Source organism: Perca fluviatilis, chromosome 13, assembly GCF_010015445.1.
Source record: "Perca fluviatilis chromosome 13, GENO_Pfluv_1.0, whole genome shotgun sequence".
NCBI classification, from domain to species: domain Eukaryota; kingdom Metazoa; phylum Chordata; class Actinopteri; order Perciformes; family Percidae; genus Perca; species Perca fluviatilis.
This window is the reverse complement of record NC_053124.1, coordinates 29,721,712-29,731,269: the sequence shown is the minus strand read 5'-3', so window position 1 is coordinate 29,731,269 and position 9,558 is coordinate 29,721,712.

Here is a 9,558-nt window from a genome sequence, read left to right as displayed (position 1 = left end):
TCTCATGAACAGGTTCGTATGATATGTACGTATGCACACCAAACGTAAGATATCAGACACCAGCTATGGCTGGCTATGAGCTCCATGACACCGGCCACAGACCTCCGTCATAGCTCAGCCGTATCAGCGGAAGCTAGTAGATGTGTTTAGCCGCTACGGAGATCTGCGACGCCAGCTAGGTGCCCTGCATGGTGCTCCGCATGGTGCGCCGTTGTATCAGCGGTAGTTGGTGGTTCAGTTACCCGAGAATTGGTGACTTTGAGCTAGGTACAGTAGTTATTTTGTTAAAGTTATTCAGGTGTCTTTTTGTTGAGCAAAATGTTGAAGTCATGGTAACATCTAACCTTGTGCTGTTGCAGTATTTGGAGTCTCCATTTGTAACTCTTGTCATTTAGCATTTAAATAAAATTCCAAAGCAAAAACACACAATGGAGCTGTGTACTGGCAAAAACAAGTTAATCTTGAGCTTATTCAATCATATCAGCCATATATGGAGCAATATGTAAATGTTTGAATACGTTTAGTCTGCAAAACATAAGGAAGACCCGCTCTTTCCCCAAGTGTCATTACTAATTATGAAGGGGAGGTGATAAATACGAGGGGTATGGTTACATTTTTTAAGTCCTTTTGACTATCAAGATATGGAAAAAGCACAATGGGTTGAAACTCCAAAATAGGTATGAGTGCCACATATTTAAAATCTTTGTCTGCAGGGGGTTGATGATTGCTGAGTGATTGCTGAGATCTGGATTTTGGGTCACAAAACGTCGTTTGGGTTTTATACAGATAGTTAAGGTAAATCTGTGTCCGATGAGAAGCATTGGCGTGTTATTCATACGCCATTTGGTGATCCCACGCTGGATTCTCTCTCTCTCTCTCTCTCTCTCTCTCTCTCTCTCTCTCTCTCTCTCTCTCTCTCTCTCTCTCTCTCTCTCTTTGTTGCCTTCAGGCAAAGAAGAAAACGAGACGAAACAAGAAAGGACGGTGATTAGCAGAGAAGAAAGCAAGGAGAGAAGAATGAGTGTGGAAAGGAGAAGAGACAGGTAGAAAAAGACAGCCTTTACAGGTTTAATAGGGAACGGTGAGGGAACTAAACTAAGACAGATAGTCAATATGGAGCAGAAGGCCGCCAGGGGAAGGGGAGAGTTAAGAAGTGTGTGTGTGTGTGTGTGTGTTGGGGTATACACAGGAGGGGAGCCAATAAAGGGGGGAGTAATAAAGACAGACGGAGAGGAAATCAATGCCCAGGCCAACAAGACAAACATTTAGAAATGAAGTGCAGTCCCCCACTGTAGCGACAGTAACAGCCAGTCAGCCAGAACTTCCAGTGACATTCACAGTCCAGTCACACAGCTTGGCGATAAAAAAAAAATTATAAAATAACACACACACAAAAACATTATAGAGAACACAAACGAGTCAAAAAAAAAAAAAAAACAAAAAAAAAAATAATAAAAGAAAAATGAACAAATATTAGTAGTACAATGTGTAAGTAAAGTAAAAGTATGACTATTGTGAAGAAGAGTATATAGTTCATGAATACGTTTCATCCATGTGTTTGTGTTAGGTCACGGATAGTTGTAGAGCTTCTAAGATTAATCGATTAGTTATCGACTATTAAATCAGTCGCCAACTGTTTTGATAATCGATTAATCGGTTGGAGTAATTTTTGTATGCAAAATTAACAAGACATTTGAGGACGTCATCTTGGGCTTTGGAAAACACTGATCGACATTTTTCACCATTTTCTGACATTTTATAGACCAAACAACTAATCGGTTAATCGAGAAAATTATCAACAGATTAATCGACAATGAAAATGATCGCTAGTTGCAGCCCTATATAGTTGTTAGCTTACTGTGTCTTACAATTAAGTGCATATGTTTTTTCTCCTACAATTGTTGTCAGTTACCAAACAGTTTCAGTTGCATTACCACCAGCCTCTTGGCTGGAATAAAGTTGACCCTGATTTGTAAGTAGCCTTGGAAAACCAATATAGATACAATCATATTTATGATCATGCCAATACACACACACACACACACACACACACACACACACACGCAAGGTTGGGGTCACTTAGACATTTCCATTCCAGACAGAATACCAGCTGAGATCAGTTGCATTGTTTTTTTTAATCAGGGCAGCATTTTTCAGATTACATTATGTGCTTAAATAATTGCAAAAAGGGTTCTCGACTGTTGTAGAAAGAAGTGGCTGATCTTTAATGCAATATCTACATTGCCCATTATCAGCAACCATTCATCCAACGTTCCAATAGGACATACTAATCTGATATAATTTTAAAAGGCTAACTGAGAATACATTGGAGAACCCTTTTGCAATTATGTAAGCACATAATGTAATCTGAAAACTGCTGCCCTGGTTAAAAAAAACAAGGCAACTGATCTCAGCTGGTATTCTGTCTATAATGGAGTGGAATGGAGATTTCTAAGTGACCCCAAACTTTTGACGGGTAGTATATATATATTAAAATGTGTAAAATCTCACCATGAGACACTTGAAATGAAGCCGTAAACAGGGTCATAGTGGTTCCATGTCCCCTTGTCAACATCATATTACAGTTTTTCTTGATTGCTTTGACCTGCTTAAAGAAACTGGGATCCACTTGGTTTTCATCATCACTGTCTCAGCAGAGCAGGAGACACCTCTTGGAAATGTGTTAATCCTTTCTCATTGGATTGACACATTTCCCCCACCCTTTTGCAGAACAGTTAACATGCATGTCATTCAAGCAGTCCAAACTCCATTGTTTTAGCTATGGTAACCAAACAGAAAGCATCTGTTCCTAACTATTAGAAACTACCTACATCAGTATGAAATCACTGAAGCACCTGTTTGACACTCCTTCCCAAAAATCTTCAATTAGCAATCAGTCTGCAGGGTTAGGCCATGTGGCCCCATCGTCAAGACAGAAGAGACTGAGTATCAATAGTGGCTATTTCTTATACTCTAGAGTAATATATATTTATACTTTACGGTAATAGATTTTATTTTTATTTTCTTAATTTCTTATACTCTTAATAAATTTTATTTTGGTTTACATGTATTATGTGTAATATTTACAGTATTTCAGTTTTCAGCCACAATTTGAAAATATGAGTCAATGGAATCAATAACATTTGCATCAAAGCATTTCTGATTCTGGATCCAATTCTTTGAAAGAAGGCAAATTTCACAACAAATGGCACTGGCATGAAAGCTACATACAGTAATAGGCTACAATGACAAGCAATGGTGCACCGAGTGCTGTATTTTGTAGTCCACTGTGTAATGGTTGATTGGAAGAGCTCATACAATACACGCAAGTTGTGTTGTTTGAAGGCAAAATTAGCTTTTGTTGCATATTTTAAATGTTTTGGCACGGTTAGAGCCTTTTGCAAACAAAACGTGTCACTTTGACCATGAGTGCCACTGTTTCAGCCTGTGTGTTAACTGTTCTGAAAATGTGGAGTTTGAGTTGACTGCTGCATCAAAGCAATCAAGAAAGAACTGTATTTGAACACTATACTTGTCATGAGTTCATTTTCTGCCCTGTCGTTAACTTTGGTGGGTATTTGGTGTTCCTGAAAACCTGATTCCTATCAGCTAATCACCTCTGACTGTGACCTGCTCCCTGCCTGCTCAGCTGACCCTCATTGTCTCGTCAGCGTGCCCAAACAGCTGTTTTTGCTTGGGCTAAGTTGCCTTGGTGTTCATGTTTTTATTGATTTATAGTCATAAGCATAATTTTCAGGGGGGATGAAGGGGTTACAACCCCCCCGCCCCCTCTATAATCAAAACTGGCCAGTGCAGCCCACCCCAAAAACCTATTTCCTTTACATAAAGACATTTGCACCATAAATTGATGCAGGAAAGGCACAAATTGTTGCAGAAAAATTCACCAGAATGCAGAAAATTAAGTGTTTGAAGTTCAACATCTCAATTTAGCTCAAAAGTTGAGCTCTCAACCTCATCAATGTTGAACCCAAAGTTACGCCCTTGAATATAGCAAATAATTTATGGTTGGATTATAACATTTGTCTGTTTCCATGAGGGGAACCCAAAAAAACAAAACTGTGAATGTGTTCAAGCCATTCTAAATAACTCGTCCCAATTGGGACAGACCTTCTGCCAAAATAGGGATCTGTGTCAACCAAATGCTTGGAACTGCCTCCTCTGATCAGAAGAGTCTGTTCCTGTGAATTAAATGAAATGTGCAGCTGTGAGCTCAGCGGTGCAGACAGCATTACATCATTCTCACTCCCATGTAACATCAAGCTCGAGAGGAACTTGCACACTTCATAATTAGTGTCAGACCACTTATTTGAAATCACAACGGAATAATGAGGGTTGTCCAGAACTAAAATTGGACTAGAGAATTTTTTTTTTTTTTACAGCAGCTCAGTTTGCTCTTAAAATCCCCCTGAGTACCCATGGTGCACAAACACAGGTGTACTCTGTTATTTCGGCTGATTAGGCTTTTTCTCAGGAACACGTAGGTGTGAAAAAAAAAACATGCCTGATGGACGTCTCTAAGATTTGCTGCCTCTTAAATCAGGCAGGACAAATGATTGTTCTGACCATACCTTATCTGCAGCAAATACCCTCACATGTTCAAACTAAAAAAGAGCTCTAATTAGCTTTGGTGAAAACACCTGCAACACCTCTTATTATGCACTATTATGAGGTTTCATTGTAAACATTATTTTTCAATTTTTTTGTATTCACATTTCCTCACTAAAGCTTTGTGTGTTAGGTGTAAAAACACTTAAAAATTAATTCACTGCCTTTATAAAACATGTCTAAATCAAGATTAGAACTCCAGCAACAGAAGGTGTGTTTGGTAAAATAAAGTTATTGATCAACAAAGATAATTAGATAATTGATGCAAACAAAACATATGTGAGGCAGACTTCCAGGGGAAAAAGGGCTTGCGAGTGTTTTCCAAATCAAAGAAATATAACCAAAAGAGTGACGTAGTCTATTTCATTTTCAGAATACTGCTTGTTACTGCTTTACACGTTAGATGGCTCTGGTCTGCGTTGCTTGACTGTGTTTTGTTGCTTGCGTGGCTTCCTGTACTATATGTGGATACTGGTGCTGATGTCTTGCTGCTTCCTGTCGCTCTGCACGGCTTATTGAGTAAGCTCATTTGTTGCTCTAGCTGTCTTTATGGTGTCTCATTGACTTCTGTCTGTGTAGTTTAACCTGTATTAATGTCTTGCAGTTTCCTGTTGCTCTGCTCTCAAAACATCTTGCCAAAAGGACTACAGCAGAAAATTAGCCTGCTGGCTAACACTGGCACGTTTACAGAATTTTTTATTAATGTGCATTTTCCTTTATAAATAAAAGAAGGGGGGGTTCTGAAACACAAGAGGCAAATTGGAAAGCTGAAAATCACGAGCGTTCAAGCTGGCCAAGCATTTATAGCTTCTCAGCCCCCAGATTGGATCCTCTGGATTGGAGAGCTGGACCAATCACGATCCCTGAAGTGGAGACAACAGGTGAAGCTAATCTCGTCCAGGCGATGATACATCCTACTCAGCAGCGCACACAAAACACTAGGGTTGGACAGGAAAAGGGCGTCGCTTGTGTCCGTGACATACAGTATTCATCATGTCTTATTCGTGAATGTTTTAAAATCGAGTGGAGTTTGACTGGAGCTATAGCACAACAGGAACATCCACCCCTTTTTGAAACATTTGAATCGCAGATTTGTGCATGATTTGTTTTTCCTCTGGGAAAACACACAAGACAAAGTACAGAAAAGAAAATCAAAATCAATCTAAACTGAAGACGGTCCTATTTTCAATCCTCCTTAGATTTCTGTTTCTGATAGTTAAGTGGTTAAGTTTAAGTTCCAGCTTTGTTCTGAAAACCTACTGACACTGAATCCCCCTGAATTCCAAAGTTTTTATCTTCCTTCATTCAATAAAAGTTTACCTCCCTGACTAATATTTGGAGTAACAGGCAACAGATTACAGGCCCCTCTAATCCATGTCATATGATATAACGTGTCCATATACCTACAGTTGAAATAACTCGGATACATAAATGATAGTGCTACTGTATGGTATGCGTCGTAATATCAATTATAATAATTCAATATCACTTAATATTCCAAAAAAAAAAACATACAACCTCAAAGGTTGTTATTTAGTAAGCAAATGTGTTATGCAAAAGCTGACTCATGCTTTAATAATGCACCATAATGGATTTCATTTTCAGGCCTGAAATTGTTATATACGTCAGTGCTGGTATCAACACATGCAAATATGTTTTTGAACAAATTAATCTTTGTTTTGTCCCCACTACATTCCATGTCCTCAAAGGGTAAATCGTGATTAATAATGCAATGATTGAAAATGAATTACTATCAACCTAAGTTGTCAGTTTCTGTTCTGGTGTGCACTGAAGGAGAGTAATTCATTTCTAAAATAAATCCGGAACGTCTCTAATGAAGAGCAACACTTTAACCCTGATGCATTTTTCTAAGTGCTTAAGCCATGTAGTTAATGCAAATTCCCCAAATGAATCACTTTAATCCTAATTAATTAAAGGGAAATCAATTGAAGAGGTCAAAAGTACCTGCTTTCCCCTGCAATGCATTTGGTAAAACATGAGTCTCAAACAGGACCATTATACCAAACAAAATACATTCATTATGGAAAAAAAGGTCAGCGCGATGAAAACTGTAATTCTGTAACAGGCCTTTTTAATGTGCACTTTAAGCTGCCATCTCAACCTATTTCACTCATTAAACGCTAACAGAAGTTAGCACTGAACCGCTGATTTTGATTTATGTACAAATGTGCATTCTAACCACTTCATTCATTCTCATGAGTGTGTTAAATGAGCAGACATGACACAGACAAAGAGGAGGCTGGAACCAGGCAAGCTTTATTGGTTTTTAACTTAACACTGCTGGCAGATAAAAACCACAATCCTGCAAATAGCACGTTTTGCAGGAATTATCAGAACAATTAAAGTCAGATAAATGATATGGTCGGTTGTTGACAGGTATTGAGTCAGTCAAATGCCACTGGACTCGAAACACATATGACCATGAATATGGTTTAAAATGTCTCTACCATGGCAATGTAAACACGTCTTGTGTGGACTGCATACAGCGTCTTCAGTATGAATATTTACACCATAATCACAGTTTGAAGAAATGTCTGCATTGAACAAAGGAAGTAAACATTTCAAAAAGTGGTTCACTGCATCTGTACGTCTCTGATGTGGTCCTCAGAAACACTGTTGGTTCTGATTTATTTTAATCAGAAAACGGAAAACAACTCCTCAGAAGTCAGCTACATAAATATATCTCTGTAGACAGTGTGTCTGTGATGTCTGTGTGTGTGTGTGTGTGTGTGTGTGTGTGTGTGTGTGTGTGTGTGTGTGTGTGTGTGTGTGTGTGTGTGTGTGTGTGTGTGTGTGTGTGGATCACTACACAGCATGAATGCTCAGCTTTGGCAATTAAAACAAACATCTCAAAACATCAGCAGAAGCTCTCATACTTAGCTGCTAAATGATTTCCTATTTAATTTCCACATAGCAAATATGCATAAAAGAGGCTAACACTGCAGTTAATTTGCTACACTGTTTTTATCTTAACAGTACCACAGGTTGTAAGCATAACATTTTCCCCTGCAGGTCTAAAAATGGCTACAAACAATGCCCTATGCTGGGCACGATTGTTAATATGCTACAAAAACAAGCAATCTTGAAGTTTGTCTTTAAGTCACTGTGCAACATGAGAACTTCAATGGGAGTCAAACTGAAAATCTCCTGTTGTTGATGCCATTTTTGTCTGTGCGTAGATATAAAAAAAAATATCAATCAAATTATGCAAAGGTATGTGGACACTCCCGACTCTTTTGTCGACTGTCGTTTTCAAAGTCAAGAATGAGCTTTTAACCTCAAGTTCAAGAGTCAATGTAGATAGGTGGTGCTACAGGTGCTCAGAAAAAAAAAAAAAATCTCTGTTTTTCTGGGTTTTCTTGTGTATAAGGAGTGGACTAGTCTGGATCAAGCACAATGTCAGGCCTTGCCCTTTCCCTTCTGCTCTCTGTGTGTTGCCGTTTACAAAATCCCTTCGCTACGGCAAAACCTTCGAGCTGAAAATGGCATGTTTTGAAGAAGATTTGGATCGTGCAACAAGGCAGGCTCGCTTGGTTCTTTCGGTGAACGATCGTAAACATTTACAGAGAACATGTTTACGGCATTTACTCTCTAACTAGAAAGTTTTGGGGTCGATTGGTGGAATTGCTTTGGACGAAATAAACAGCAATATACAGGTAAGAGCAAATTACGTTTAACCATGCTATCAGCTAATTTAAGAGACTATTTTGCACAGCCACTGTCTCTGCGTCTGGAGCCAAAGACAATTGTGATTGGTTTACAGAAATGCAAACAACCCAGAGCGTTTTTTTTCTCCTATCCCAAAATGTATCTGTGGCGTACCCAGACCTAGTCAATATCCACGATGTTCCACTTCCAGGATTGCTCCGTTGCCACTCATTTAGGTTGGATATCTGTTGCCTTGGTCTTTCTTTGTGTTGGCATTTTAAACTCCAGATGATTTCTGAGGACTATGGTTAACTGCTCCTCAGATCTCTGCAGGGTAAATCCAGACAGCTAGCTAGACTATCTGTCCAATCTGAGTTTTCTGTTGCATGACTAAAACAACTTTTGAACGTACACACGTTCTATCAAACCAAGTTCCTTCCTGAGGCTATTTTGCAGAGGAGCTGTTGCTCTGTACGGCGCTTAGCGCCGCCCAAGTCGATTGTGATTGGTTTAAAGAAATGCCAATAAACCAGAGCCCGTTTTTCTCCCATCCCGGAATGCTGTGTGGACACGCCAGACCCTCCTCTGCGGCGCTATGGAGGAAGGTCTGGCAATGCAAGACTAGGAGTGAACAAACTAGGGATCAGTCATACATTGTGTATGATGGAGATAGTGGATTAATCTGGTCATGGTTTTGAATGGCTCATCAGACACTGGAGAGTGGCCACACTATTCCTAGCACCAGCCCCATTCCCATTGGCTGAACTCCCAGGTATTTCCAATCAAATGATACATTTCTTGAATTGATCTTTCCTCATGTCACCAGACAAATTATTTTTCACCTCTCAAATAAATATGATAAGGAATTTTCTGGACCCAATAGAAATGTGTGATAAGATACAGAATCTCCAATCAATGGTATGAGCTACTTACATTAATAATAGATTAAACCAGGAGGTAAGTTAGGATGCAAAGCCATCTGTCACAGTGCACTCATGTTTTCAGTTTGCTTCCCATGTAAGCTCGTGTTCATCAAAGTGCCATGTCTGTACTTCCATCTTTTCTCTATATAAATCTTATTTTGGTACATAAAACCAGGAAGAGTTGGGCTCCATTTCAAATCTGTCAATTCAGGAAGCACATTGTCATTCAAAGAAATAAACTAATTATTCTGTCAGAATTAACATCATGGAAATTACCATTAAAAAATATTTGGTAGTCAACAAGTAAGTCGCGTTCATATATATTTTCTGAACTGAATGG